We start from the raw sequence: 15,906 nt of genomic DNA on the forward strand, positions 1-15,906 counted from the left end.
ATTATGCACCTTTCACCAGTGTTTGCTCGAAGCTATTGTCAATAATCGTGAAGCGTGTCAACTAGGCCAGGTGTGTTTTGTTTGCCTCCCAAGATGGCGGATGACCCGGGATAACCCGGATGTGTGACGTCACGTAAACACCATGTATTACAACATGATACATCATATGGAGTGAGAAGAGAAACAGTGATATCTTGATAAATCAACTCAATAACAAAAACGTGTCTTTAGTGTTGTTGGTTTTATTGCAGACAGTGCGCCAACATCCTGACACTTCCAATGTGTCAGTTTAATTAATTGCTTCCCAAACTACTGTGTATTGTTCAATAGCTTATACACTCCTGGTATCTAGTGTCTCAAATCTGCAACTGCCTTCATATCTACATTAATTATTTTATTACCACAGCCGCGTTGATTCTACCTGGCTTCCAGACACTCTCTCCACTAATAAATAGCACCCTTGGTAAGTTTGAATTTTTTTTACTGTATTTATTGGCAAGCTTAAATAAGTAATAAAAAGTATCATTATCGATATCGATCATTATGAAAAACGTATATCGTGATAGAGTTTTCGGCCATATTACACAGCCCTAGTAAACATGCAATCTATTAGATAGCTAAAATGTTAAGAATTAATCAATGATACAATTATATTAGAGTGTTAAAAATGCCAGGAGTTAACGGTAAATGGCCCGAATGCAGCTGCGATAGGCTCCAGCACCCCTGCGACCCCGAACAGGACAAGCGGTAGAAAATGGATGGATGGATGGGTTATACTTGACACCATTTCCACATTCACACACTGATGGCGGGAGCTGCCATGCAAGGCCTTAACCACGACCCATCAGGAGAAAGGGCGAAGTGTCTTGCTCTAGCACACAATGGATGTGACGAGGATGGCGGAAGCCGGGGATCGAAACAGAAACCCTCAGGTTTCTGGCACGGTGGCTCGACCAACCGAGCCACGCCGTCCCAATAATCAATAATAAATAATATTTTAGTGTACAGCTTTTAAACACCATCACAAAATGCTTATTTCTTTTTAAGCAAGTTAGTTTTGTTTTTATAGTTCGTTGTTATTGCTGCTGTTTTAACTGTCCTGTTTGTTACAAAACAGAATATACTTATTTTCTGTGCGTTCACAGAAAAAACGGTTAAAGAGGAACATTATCACCAGACCTATGTAAGCGTCAATATATACCTTGATGTTCCAGAAAAAAGACCATATATTTTTTTAACCGATTTCCGAACTCTAAATGGGTGAATTTTGGCGAATTAAACGCCTTTCTATTATTCGCTCTCACATCGGGAAGCAATCCACCATTTTCTCAAACACATTACAAACACCGAGTCAAATCAGCTCTGTTATTTTCCGTTTTTTCGACTGTTTTTCGTACCTTGGAGACATCATGCCTCGTCGGTGTGTTGTCGGAGGGTGTAACAACACCAACAGGGACGGATTCAAGTTGCACCAGTGGCCCAAAGATGCGAAAGTGGCAAGAAATTAGACGTTTGTTCCGCACACTTTACCGACTAAAGCTATGCTACGACAGAGATGGCAAGAATGTGTGGATATCCTGCGACACTCGAAGCAGATGCATTTACAACTGGACTGGACAGATCAGGTTTCAGGAAAAGAGAGCGGATGATGGTATGTCTACAGAATATATTAATTGATGAAAACTGGGCTGTCTGCACTCTCAAAGTGCATGTTGTTGCCAAATGTATTTCATATGCTGTAAACCTAGTTCATAGTTGTTAGTTTCCTTTAATGCCAAACAAACACATACCAATCGTTGGTTAGAAGGCGATCGCGGATTTCGTCCTCGCTTTCTCCCGTGTCGCTGGCTGTCGTGTCGTTTTCGTCGGTTTCGCTTGCATACGGTTCAAACCGATATGGCTCAATAGCTTCAGTTTCTTCTTCAATTTTGTTTTCGCTACCTGCCTCCACACTACAACCATCCGTTTCAATACATGCGTAATCTGTTGAATCGCTTAAGCCGCTGAAATCCGAGTCTGAATCCGAGCTATTGTCGCTATACCTTGCTGTTCTATGCGCCATGTTTGTTTGTATTGGCATCACTGTGTGACGTCACAGGAAAATGGACGGGTGTATATAACGATGGTTAAAATCAGGCACTTTGAAGCTTTTTTTTAGGGATATTGCGTGATGGGTAAAATTTTGAAAAAAACTTAGACTAATAAAATAAGCCACTGGGAACTGATTTTTAATGGTTTTAACCCTTCTGAAATTGTGATAATGTTCTCCTTTAAATACATCGCCGAAGACATGCTGCACTTTAATACTGTTGAAAAAGTAGTTAAAACTGAACTGGCTACAAAGTAAACAAAAACAGAATGCTGGACGACAGCAAAGACATGGTTTTAATAAAACTTTTAGAAAATGGTAAGGGGACAAGTTTTTTTTAATTTATATTTATAACCTATATTTAACCAAGAAAGTCCTATTGACATTAACATTTTCAAGGGAGTCCTGGCCAAAAAGATAGTTACATAAAAATACATGTCAAACACATTAAGAAAAACAGTTACAATTTGAAAACAATATCTCAAGTGCTCGCAATCTGGACTTAAAAGTGTTCAACGAAATAAGTTCAGTTCATTTCTAGTCTTTTTGTAAAAGGAGCACAGAGTAAACAAAAGCCCTTTTTCTCAGTTCCACACGGGCAAATGGAACATTGAGCAACAAATGATCATTTAAACGCCAACAATAAGAGTCATCACTCCTCCGTGTGATTAAATTACTTAATTAAATTACCGTATTTTCCGGACCATAGGGCTCACCGGATTATAAGGCCCACTGCCGATGAGCGGGTCTAGTCAGGTTTATTTTCATACAAAAGCCGCACCGGATTATAGGGGTCATCTTATTTTATTTTATTTTTTAATTGAAAACACTTCTTTGTGGTCAACATAACATGTAATGGTGGTTCTTTGGTCAAAATATTGCATGGATTATGTTTTACAGACCATCTGCAAGTCGCTTTCTGACAGTCGTTTCAGGATGCACCGTTTTGTGGGAGGTCTTATTTACGTGGCTTACCTTCGACAGCGTCTTCTCCCCGTTATCTTTGTTGTAGCGGTGTAGTGTGCAAGGACGGGAGTGGAAGAAGTGTCAAAAGATGGAGCTAACTGTTTTAATGACATTCAGACTTTACTTAAATCAATAACGGAGCAGCATCTCCTCACCTGTGGCTCACTAGTGCAACAACAACACCGGAAATTTGTCCCGTGAAAAAAAGTCAGACTGGAACTCTCTAATAACTAAAGTTCCTTGGGTGAATAATGTAAACTCACTAAACCGGTATGTTTTAGCGCTTTCATCGCGAGTTTACTGACAGATATAAGTAAGGACTTTACACTACTTTATATTACAAATGGCAACAGCAGAGGATGAATGTCCCATAACAAGAAGATAGAGAAAAAGAAGAAGCTTATCGACTACAAAGGCGGACGCGCGCGCACATTTTCAGGACTTATGCAGATCCCAAATACAGATATCAGATACCAGAAGGTAAGAAAAGTCTCTTTTGCATAATATTGCGAAACAAAACGCCAGATAATATGTCCACAAAGTACATCCGAACATGACATGACAATCAACAATGTCCACACAAAGAAGGATAGCAACAACTTAAATATTCTTGATTGCTAAAACAAAGCAGGTGTGGGGAATAGCGCTCAGGGAAGAAATGAAACTGCTACAGGAAAAAAACAACAAAACAGGAAAATCCGCCAAAAGACAAGAACTAAAACACTACACAGAGGAAAACACAAAAAAAGCTCTAAATAAGTCGCGGTGTGATGTGACAGGTCGTGACAGTACTTTGAGACAAGAGCTATAGTGATGAATGCTTAGTTATGGTTTGAATTCATATCCAACACTTGCGAGAACAACTTTTTACTATCAATATCGGCTGCCGAGTTTCATTTTTAATGTTTTCTGCTGGTGGTGTGCCTCCACATTTTTTTCAATGGAAAAAAATGTGCCTTGTCTCAAAAGAGGTTGAAAAACACTGCTTTAATGTAACAAAGAAACCCCAGGCTATCATAATGCATGTATATAATATTGACAACTGGCTGTGGCGACCTACACTGCATTGTGCAAATCTGTCCTGAAATAACAGATAAAACAGCAGTGACATAAACAACCTTTACATGCATACAATATTCCGGTAAATGTTGATATTCTCTTTAAGAGAAGACGTGTTTATGTCCACAAGCAAAAGGAATATTCCAAATACTGCTGGTAATAATGATCATGAATACAAAACAATGATAGTGCTTTTTTTCCCAAAAGTGAGAATAAAATGCATGCGTTTGTTACATCTTATTGCCTTGGCGGTTTTTCTTCATGGTAAATGGGTTACTTATACTTGTATAGCGCTTTTCTACCTTCAAGGTACTCAAAGCGCTTTGACACTATTTCCACATTCACACACACACACACACACGCACACACACATTCACACACTGATGGCGGGAGCTGCCACAAGGCGCTAACCACGGCCCATCAGGAGCAAGGGTGAAGTGTCTTGCTCAAGGACACAACGGACATGACTAGGTTGGTAGAAGCTGGGATATAACCAGGAATCCTCAGGTTGCTGGCACGTCTCCCAACTGCGCCACGCTGCCCAAGACCATTTCATCAAAGTCTTGCACATATTAGCTATCTAGGTACTTGTTTATATTTTAGTAAATGGTAGATATTTTTTTTACATTGTACGAAGAGAGCTGGCAGCATGGCATAACAGGGGTCATTGTATGTGCCTCACATTACGAAGGTCCTTGGTTCGATACCTGGGCTCGGGGTCTTTCTGTGTGGAGTTTGCATGTTATCCCCGTGACTGCGTGGGTTACCTCCGGATACTCCGGCTTCCTCCCACCTCCAGAGACATGCACCTGGGGATAGGTTGATTGGCAACACTAAATTTGCATTAGCTTGTGAATGTGAGTGTGAATGTTGTCTGTTTGGCCTTGTGATGAGGTGGCGAATTGTCCTTCCGCCCGAATGCAGCTGAGATAGGCTCCAGCACCCCCCGTTACCCCGAAAGGGACAAGCGGTAGAAAATGGATGGATGGATGGACGAAGAGAGCTAGTCTACCAAGTCAAATTCCTTGTGTAAAATAAAGGGCAATTGCACTTTTTGGAGGAATTGTTGCCCATCATTCACAATCCTTATGCAAGACAAGCACGTATGTTTTTGTTTTTATGTTTTTTAATTTTAACTCGTAAATAAATGCGAGCATTAGTTTGCTTAGAATGGACCCTATGGGGGTCGCTGTAATCTGCCTATAAAGCGCGTAATGAAACATCCAAAAACCTCCATCAAGGTTTTAAATGCACGCTGTAAGTATATGTTGTAACAGGCACATTTATAGTAACGTAATATTTACATATTTTGCTCATTTTAAGCATATGGTAGAGCATTAATTCCACAAATTAATCAGGATGTTTACTTTTTCCTTCTAACAACATCACTGATTACTACTCACTGCAGACTTTGAGAGCCAAAATATAAAATAATATCACTTACTCAACTCATGTCTGCTGGGATGCCAACTGTTAGGATGTTGATATATTGAAGAATGACTCATATAACCTGACGCTCGCCAGATCCTTGTAGTTTGCTGAGCTCCACACAAGGATATGGAATCGAGGGCAATGCAAACTCCTTCAAGATAGCAAAAAATAATTAACCAATCAGGATCGCCGGGCGGGATTTCATAGATGTGACGTAACGCCGAAGTGACTGTTTGATTCAAACAACATTGGCGGCACGCAGCGAGGAGTCGTGTGCTGACATTAATTCTGCTATTGCAACTGTTTTGTCGAATCTATCGAATATTAATTATTTAAAAGATGAACAGAGAACTTTTCGCTCTGTCGTTATCCAATATGTCGGCTGTTCTGTTTTGGATTTCCCAGCGTCGCTCTCATCGTCACGGCTTGATTTCGATGTGAGTGGTTGAAGTAGCACGTCATTCAAGAAGATAGACAAGTGGTTTATCCAATCACATACAATGATTGTTTTTACAAGGCCCCGCCTTCTGAAATACATCTCCTATTGAGAAGTACTAGATTCTTGTGTGGATCTCAGCGAACTACAAGGATCTGGCAAGAGTCAGTCTATGACTCATAATCCTCTCGAACGAAAAAGGGGATGGAACCAAACGTCTTTTCGGGTCTTTTCCGCCATTTTCGGATTTAAATTGATTGTCAAAGTTGACCTATATCTCGGATTATGTCCATCATTTCACTGTCAAGGTGAGAGACATTATTTATGATGTAGAATAAACTTTCACAAGCCCTAAGGCGAGGAAGCAGCTCACCAGCTGATGACATCAATACAGCAGCATAATGAAGTTAGCGTTCAGTGACAATGCACCGCTAAAAATAGGTCCTGAACCTTAGCGCTTAAATTAAAAAATATCACTAATACTTGGTTAATATTCAGGTCACAAAATGTAAATGGAGTATTGTTGGCGGTTAATGGACGGAATAGAGGACCTCCCATTGTCTCCATTGTAAACAGACATTTATTTACGAACAAATGTGTTCTTGTCCCTCATAAAGATTGTGAATTATAGGCAAAATTCCCCCAAAATTGCAGTTCCCTTTTAAAGGGGTTGTATTTTTTTTTTCATTTCAAACATTTCCTTGTGGTCGATTTGACATGTAATGTGGTTCTTTTGTCAGAATTTTGCATAGATTGTGTTTTATAGACCGTCTTCAAGCCGCTTTCTGATTGTCTCTTTAGGATGCAACATTTTGTAGGCGGTCTTATTTACGTGGCTCCAATTTGACTGCGTCTTTTCCCCTTCATCTTTGTTGTAGTTTTTAGCGCTTCCAAAGCGAGGGTACTGACAGATTCTTTTGTATTAGAAATGGTTACAGTGGAGAATTTTGATATCTCATGTTAGGATCATACATTTTTTGTGTGCAGATGTGCTTACTCCTCATGATGTGAACATTTTATATTGATTTCATTTCAGATTAATACTGGTCTGGCTCTTAACAGTAGTGGTGCATAATAAATATCGGGCTGTTACAAGGCCCAATATTTCTTGACCTTCATTTTAATGTGTCATTGTAATACGCCTCTGTACTGAATCGAACTCTACGTACGGAAAAATCTGAACAAGATCACATACCTTGTGACACCTCAACAATTCGAGAGGTCCTCCAGGCTCTGGCTTTTCTCTAAAAACAATCGCTAGCCATAACTCCTGCTTGCCAAATGCTGGGCTGCACTGTATTTATTTACCAAGTAGACACGTGACATGAGGTAGACTTCCTGTCCATCACTCAATGTTCACCGCGTGGGAAATCTGTATGCCTTTGTACCCACTTTTAAAAATCACATTCCAAAATGTACTGTTGCACCGCTAGTAGAAAGGTATCAAGTATTTTTACACCATAACTTGTTTTTTGCATTCAAAATGTAATGGAAATATTCTGAAAATATGGCCATATTTTGTTGGACTGATCAAAATACATTTAGCTTTTCAAAGAGCACCACAACCACAAAACAGATGTCAAAAAAACAAAAAAAATATTATCCCTTTTGCCATCAGACTCCTAAATAGCTGTCACATGTCATAACCATGTTCATGTACTCTCATAATACACCTTTGCCATACTGCTATTTTGCACATCCTGAGTTGCACATACATCTTTGTACACTTTTACACAATATGCACATTGTCTGAAAAATATGATGTACAAAAAAAATGCAATCAATCAATGTTTATTTATATAGCCCTAAATCACAAGTGTCTCAAAGGGCTGCACAAGCCACAACGACATCCTCGGTACAGAGCCCACATAAGGGCAAGGAAAAACTCACCCCAGTGGGACGTCGATGTGAATGACTATGAGAAACCTTGGGAGAGGACCGCATATGTGGGTAACCCCCCCCCCCTCTAGGGAGACCGAATGCAATGGATGTCGAGTGGGTCTAACATAATATTGTGAGACTACAGTCCATAGTGGATCCAGCATAACAGTAAGAGTCCAGTCCACAGTGGGGTCAGCAGGAAACCATACCGAGCGGAGACGGGTCAGCAGCGCAGAGATGTTCCCAACCGATATACAGGCGAGCGGTCCACCCCGGGTCCCGACAGCCAGCACCCCATCCATGGCCACCGGACCTGTGTGTCTCCCCTTCCACAAGGGGTAGGGGGGAGCAGAGGAGAAAAGAAAAGAAACGGCAGATATACTGGTCTAAAAAAAAAGAGGGGGCTATTCAAAGGCTAGAGTATACAAATGAGTTTTGAGAGGGGACTTAAATGCTTCCACTGAGGTAGCATCTCTAACTGTTACCGGGAGGGCATTCCATAGTACTGGAGCCCGAATAGAAAACGCTCTACAGCCCGCAGACTTTTTTTGGGCTCTGGGAATCACTAATAATAACTTTGAACGCAGATTTCTTGCCGGGACATATGGTACAATACAATCGGCAAGATAGGATGGAGCTAGACCGTGTAGTATTTTATAGTAAGTAGTAAAACCTTAAAGTCACATCTTAAGTGCACAGGAAGCCAGTGCAGGTGAGCCAGTATAGGCGTAATGTGATCAAACTTTCTTGTTCTTGTCAAAAGTCTAGCAGCCGCATTTTGTACCAACTGTAATCTTTTAATGCTAGACATAGGGAGACCCGAAAATAATACGTTACAGTAGTCGAGACGAGACGTAACGAACGCATGAATAATGATCTCAGCGTCGCTAGTGGACAAAATGGAACGAATTTTTGCGATATTACGGAGATGAAAGAAGGCCGTTTTAGTAACACTCTGAATGTGTGATTCAAAGGAGAGAGTTGGGTCGAAGATAATACCCAGATTCTTTGCCGAGTCGCTTTGTGTAATTGTTTGGTTGTCAAATGTTAAGGTGGTATTATTAAATAAATGTCGGTGTTTAGCAGGACCGATAATCAGCATTTCCGTTTTCTTAGTGTTGAGTTGCAAGAAGTTAGCGGACATCCATTGTTTAATTTCATTAAGACACGCCTCCAGCTGACTACAATCCGGCGTGTTGGTCAGCTTTAGGGGCATGTAGAGTTGGGTGTCATCAGCATAACAATGAAAGCTAACACCGTATTTGCGTATGATGTCGCCTAGCGGCAACATGTAAATACTAAAGAGTACAGGGCCAAGAACCGAACCCTGGGGGATTCCGCACGTTACCTTAACATAGTCCGAGGTCACATTGTTATGGGAGACGCACTGCATCCTGTCAGTAAGATAAGAGTTAAACCACGACAAGGCTAAGTCTGACATACCAATACGTGTTTGGATACGCTCTAATAAAATGTTATGATCGACGGTATCGAAAGCAGCGCTAAGATCAAGAAGCAGCAACATAGTTAGTTTTTTTATATAAACCTAAATTTTACTGTACACTTTTACACAAAATGCACATTGTCACCTTCTCCACATTTTTTGTACATAATTATTTTATTCTTTTTTTTTTTTTTCATGTGTTGGCCCTGTGATGAGGTGGCGACTTGTCCAGGGTGCACCCCGCCTCCTGCCCGAATGCAGCTGAGATAGGCTCCAGCACCCCCCGCGACCCCAAAAGGGACAAGCGGTAGGAAATGGATGGATATCTTAAAATTTATTTTTATATTGTTACCTTTTTTATTGTACTCTGCACAAGTGTGGACAACAAAGAATTTAATTGTACAGATGAAACATGTTTCTATTGTGCACATGACAATAAACTCTTTTGAACCTTTGAATTTTGAACCTTAATCACACATTAAAACATTGACGTAACAGTAACAGTTAGGTATTAGCATGTAGCATTCACTTCTTTATTGAGAAACTCCCACAGAAATGCAAGCACACACACACTTTTTCCCCAGGCAGTGCCTGTTGTCTTTGTTAATTTGCCAAAGCACTGGACAACTTTGCATTTATAAGTTGACTTTCTTGTAGGGCTGGACAATTATGGCAAAAAATAATAATCACGATTATTTTGATTGACATTATAATCATTATTAATAACATTTATTAATTTGAAAACATGAGTATTTATTGTACCACCAAAACTCAACTTTAAATCGTTTTTAAAACATGATTTTAAATTAGTAACAAGTAAACCACAGCCAGTAAAATGATAATAGCAATAAAACAATAATAGGAATACAAAAAACATTCAAATTCAGTTTTTGTGTCTTGTTTTTAATTCAGATTTTTATCTTTTTCACTTATTTACCACCTTTAGAGTGTGTGCTTTTTATGTTAATTTTAAAATGTAATAACATGTCAAAAACAGTAAATGCAAAAATCTTCACATGTATTGGTGCAATACATTTTTGGACTATTTTGACCAGTATTTTAGGTAAAAGCGTAAGAATTGTGTAAATGTATCAATAAGTGCTTTAAGTACATTATGCTTGTATAATATACTTTTTTAAAACCTTTATTTTGTTATCAGTCAGACCAGTTGTGGCGCACCACACTATTGTTGTGAAGGGGGTGTGCTCTGCTGTTCTCAGCTTGACGAGTCGAAGAGACTTGAAGCTGTGAAAAAAGAGCGAGCCTCTCAAGTTGCGCCTGCTGTTTGTACATTATTGTGGACCGCTAGCCTGTGCATCGGTTGGGGACATCTCTGCGCTGCTGACCCGTCTCCGCTTGGGATGGTTTCCTGCTGGCCCCACTATGGACTGGACTCTCAGTATTATGTTGGATCCACTATGGGCTGGACTTTCGCTGATATGTTGGATCCACTATGGACTGGACTTTCACAATATTATGTCAGACCCACTCGACATCCATTGCTTTCAGTCTCCCCTAGAGGGGGGGGGTTACCCCCATATGCGGTCCTCTCCAAGTTTTCTTATAGTCATTCACATCGACGTCCCACTGTGGTGAGTTTTTCCTTGCCCTTATGTGGGCTCTGTACCGAGGATGTCGTTGTGGCTTGTGCAGCCCTTTGAGACACTTGTGATTTAGGGCTATATAAATAAACATTGATTGATTGATTGACATCGTTTACAACAACACAAGTGCTTTGGCAAACATCAAGCAGTGACTCAGATTGTGGAGTTTTTTAAAACTTATTCTGTATCTTATATTGAATGAATATACATTAAAATGCAGTTTGAATTTGAGGTACTGTAAATTAATGTATACCAACACATTGTCAGTGTCAATACGTGGATCTTGTGTGTTTTCCCGGAATGCAAAGGAAAGTTGGCGCGGGCAAGGCGTGAATGTGAGTACATATTTATTAAAATACTAACAAAATGCCCGCGTGAATGTGAGTACATATTTATTAAAATACTAACAAACTACAAGAAAAGGAAGCAAACAAAAGGTGCGCACAATGGCGGAGAACAAACTTGACTATTGAAAACTTAAAAGTCTAGCACAAAGGCAATTAACTATGAACACGAAACAAAAACACTTACTGTGGCATGGCATGAAGCATGAACTATACTAAACAGGAATCTCATGGGTAGCAGATGTAGTATGGATGGAGAGGATAGATAATGTCACCAGGACGATCAACAGACAGACAGTCTTAAATAGCAGTGACATGATTAGTGACAGGTGTGCGAGTGCAAAGCGTGAGACAGGTGCGTGACATGACAGGTGAAAACTAATGGGTTGCTATGGTGACAAAACAAACAAGAATGCACAAAGAGTCCAAAAACAAAACCGAACATGACTAAAACAAAAACATGATCAACAGACGTGACAGTCAGGTTCAAACACTGATGACATCTATTAAATTAAGACAAGAAGCAAAGAATCAAAGACAGAATTCAATTTGCCTCAATTGAGGAGAAACCTGTCAACCTGTAACCTCAATAGTTTCACCCACGCTCTGGCGAAAGATTGTACAACTCCTTTATTTGACTTTCCCAACCACATGACCACAGCTGCTTCCAAAAGGGTAGTGGGTCGTAAACAGCGTTGCCTTTGTTTACAGAACAGTTCAAAAGAAAAGGTCGTAAACGAGTTCAAAAAGAGGTTCGTAAAACAGTTCAAAAAGACGTTCGTAAAACAGTTGAAAAAGGAAGTCGTCTGGAGGGGATTCTGGTCCTGCTTCCTCTTCGCTTTTATAGTCCTTGGGTCAGACAATATCTTTGTTTGATTATAATACATGAAAGAAACAGGAACACCTTCATCTTGCTTCCCCCCTACACAGTGGAGTTTTACGAGCCTTACTCTTGGTAGGTTCCAAAGACAGCTTTTGCTTCTCACCAGGCACTCAATGTAACACAAAAGTTTTTGTGATAACTTAGAAACAATTATTCTAACACACATAAAACAAGGGGTTAGTGCATCTGCCTCACAATACGAAGGTCCTGAGTAGTCTTGGGTTCAATCCCGGGCTCGGGATCTTTCTGTGTGGAGTTTGCATGTCCTCCCCGTGACTGCGTGGGTTCCCTCCGGGTACTCTGGCTTCCTCCCACCTCCAAAGACATGCACCTGGGGATAGGTTGATTGGCAACACTAAATTGGCCCTAGTGTGTGGATGTGAGTGTGAATGTTGTCTGTCTATCTGTGTTGGCCCTGCGATGAGGTGGCGACTTGTCCAGGGTGTACCCCGCCTTCCGCCCGATTGTAGCTGAGATAGGCTCCAGCGACCCCAAAGGGAATAAGCGGTAGAAAATGGATGGATGGATGGACATAAAACAAGTTTAATTATTTTAGGAACAACATTTTTTTTTTATTCACAAACAAAAAGAACACAAAGTGTTTGCAGAGTTTTTTTAGTACATGTTATATCAAAGGAGTTGAATATTTGCAGACACAAACAGTCTGATTAAAAATATTTAGGTATAAAAATGCCTTTTCTGATAAATTAGTTGGTGTGTTGACTCTCAGTCAGGACCAATACAGTCACATAGACTTTCTGAGTGCCTGCAAGTCCCCATTCAGGGTAGGATTACTGGTGCGCTGCAGCAGATAATGAAAGTAAAGTGTGTCACTAAAGCCGCTGCTCCTTAATGTTGTGTTTCAACTTCTATGCGAGTGTCATTATTTTGTTCTTCTGGGCTGCACTTCCAGCTGGGTAAGGGGAAGAGGCACAACGCTAATTTAACATTCATTATGTCGTGACGAGCCTCACTTTGCGACGGTGGAACGGGAAGTCACGCACACGAACACACTTTCACACAAACACACACATTTCACAGATACAAACATAATTACAGTCAATAATGGTGGATTGTTCCGTGCAGGCTAATACCGAGCATTGTTGCTTCCCTACTGTTTACAACTGCGGTAACTTCTAACAGACTTTTCCGCCATGTTTGATCGAGGAAATTTTATTTGGGATTGTGCTGAAAATCTTAATTTCTCCTCAGGGATTATTAAAGTGATTCTGATTCTGAAATATGCTGACAGTTGATCACAGTGATCGAACTCAAATTATCGCGATCAACAATCACAATCATATGTACAGTTGCAAGAAAAAGTATGTGAACCCTTTGGGATTACTTGGATTTCTGCATAAATTGGACATTAAATGTGTTCTGATCTTCATCTAAATCACAACAATAGACAGTCTTTTTTTAATTTTCCTGAGGGAACTCTCCTGAATTAATCAGTACAGTACTATCTATCTATCTGCTTAAACTAATACTGCACAAACACATTTTTTTTTCATGTGAACATTTACAGTGCATGGTGGAAATAGTATGTGAACCTTTGGATTTAATAAGGGTTGAGCCTCTTTTTACAACAATAACCTCAACCAAACGTTCACTGTAACTGCAGATCAGACTTGCACAACGGACTGGAGGACTTTTGGTCCATTCCTCTTTACAAGTAGTGTTTCAGTTCAGCAATATTATTGGGATGTCTGGTGTGAATTGCTCTCTTGAGGTCATGCTACGGCATCTCAATCAGGTTGAGGTCAGGAATCTGACTGGGCCACTACAGAATACGTATTTTCTTCTCTTGTTGATTTACTTTTATGGGTCATTGTCCTGTTGCATCACCCATCCTCTCTTGGCCTCAGTTGACGGACAGGTGCTCCTAAGTTTTCCTGTAATATGTTTTGATACAATTGGGAATTAATTTTTCTGTAGATGACAGCAATCTGTCCAAAACCTGAGACAACAGCAGCCCCAAAACCATGATGCACCGTCCACCATACTTCACTGTATGGGGGGCGGCATGGCGTAGTGGGTAGAGCAACCGTGCCAGAAACCTGAGGGTTGCAGGTTCGCTCCCCGCCTCTTACCATCCAAAAAATCGCTGCCGTTGTGTCCTTGGGCGGGACACTTCACCCTTTGCCCCCGGTGCCACTCACACCGGTGAATTGAATGAAGAATGATAGGTGGTGGTCGGAGGGGCCGTTGGCGCAAATTGCAGCCACGCTTCCGTCAGTCTACCCCAGGGCAGCTGTGGCTATATAAGTAGCTTACCACCACCAGGTGTGAATGATTGATGGGTTCTACATGTAAAGCGACTTTGGGTACTTAGAAAAGCGCTATATAAATCCCAGTTATTATTATTATTATTATTACTGTTGGGATGAAGTTTTTTTGTTGGTGTGCTGTGCCTTTTTCTCTCCACACATAGCGTTATGTGTTCCGCCCAAACAACTCAATTTTGGTTTAATTTGTCCACAGAATATTTTGCCTATAGTGCTGTGGAACATCTCGGTGCTTTTGTGCAGCAATATTTTTCTTTGACAGCGGTGGCTTCCTCCCTGGTGTCCCCCCATGAACTCCACTCTTATCTAATGTTTTCTTGATTGTAAGAGCTGTTGAGCTTTGATTAAAAAAACAGGTCTTGATCCTACAAGTTTGTCAAATTATCGGCCCATTTCCAAATTACCTTTTGTGTAAAAAATTTTGGAGAAATGTGTTTTGGCGCAACTGCAGCCTTTTTTAGATGAAAATAGCACTTTAGATCCATTTCAGTCTGGATACAAAGCTTTGCACAGTACTGAATCTACACTTTTAAAGGTTTTAATGACTTGCTTTTAATGTCTGATTCTGGCAGCTCTGCCATTTTAGTGCTTGTAGATCTTACAGCTGCCTTTGACACAGTCGACCACACAATTCTTTTAGACCGCCTGAGAGACTGTGTGGGTGTCAGGGGGACTGCATTAGAGTGGTTCAGATCTTACCTGTCAGAGAGGTCCTTCTCTGTCAGGCTGGGGGACGCCACCTCTTCTTCTGCTCCGCTTTACTGTGGTGTCCCCCAGGGATCTATTTTAGGCCCCATCCTGTTTTCTCTATACATTCTCCCTCTTGGAGAGATTTTTAAGAGGCATGGAGTGTTCTATCACTTTTATGCAGATGACTGCCAAATGTATGTCAATTTCAAAAGGCCACGGCCCCCTGACACCCCTTCTCAACTGTCTATGCGACGTCAAGGCTTGGTTAGCCCAGAATTTTTTTATAATGAATGAGGGAAAAACGGAAATTTCAGTTTTTGGTCCGGCCCTCACTGACTTGGGACCATTGCAAAATTATGTGCGTCCCATAGTCACCAGCCTTGGCGTCACTATAGACAGCGATTTTAAACTTGACAAACAAGTCAATTGCGTTTTAAAATCGTGTTTTTATCATCTTCGTCTTTTAGTAAAGTTTAAACTATTTTTATCTTTTAACCTTTTTGAACAAGTTGTGCATGCTTTTATTTCAAGTCGCCTGGACTACTTCAATGCACTTTATGCTGGCATTAGCCAAAAAGCTCTCTCCCGGTTGCAGTTAGTCCAGAACGCGGCAGCACAACTTTTAACAGGCCAGGAAACGCGAGCCTATAACCCCAATTCTTCAGAGTTTGCACTGGCTCCCTGTTTATTTTAGAATTGATTTTAAATCCTTGCTGTTTGTTTTTAAAGCTTTACATGGACTGGCACCTCAGTATATCTCGGACCTCATCCAAATTTACACTCCTACGCGC

At 40.7% G+C, this 15,906-nt stretch overlaps 1 protein-coding gene across 5 annotated transcripts in view; it reads left to right on the forward strand.

Moving 5' to 3' along the window:
* slc37a1 (solute carrier family 37 member 1) overlaps positions 1–15,906 on the forward strand; it is a 120,848-nt gene that overhangs the window by 11,898 nt on the left and 93,044 nt on the right. The window contains exon 2 of one of the 5 annotated variants that reach the window (XM_061926283.2): positions 407–463. The exons of 3 other annotated variants lie outside the window; for them this stretch is intronic. The gene's annotated coding sequence lies outside the window, so the exon portion shown is untranslated. Of the gene's footprint in view, positions 1–406; positions 464–9,511; positions 9,614–15,906 lie in introns of those variants that run through there. One more of the 5 variants, XM_061926284.1, reaches the window with a different exon arrangement.

Source organism: Nerophis lumbriciformis, linkage group LG31 (assembly GCF_033978685.3).
Source record: "Nerophis lumbriciformis linkage group LG31, RoL_Nlum_v2.1, whole genome shotgun sequence".
Taxonomy (NCBI): domain Eukaryota; kingdom Metazoa; phylum Chordata; class Actinopteri; order Syngnathiformes; family Syngnathidae; genus Nerophis; species Nerophis lumbriciformis.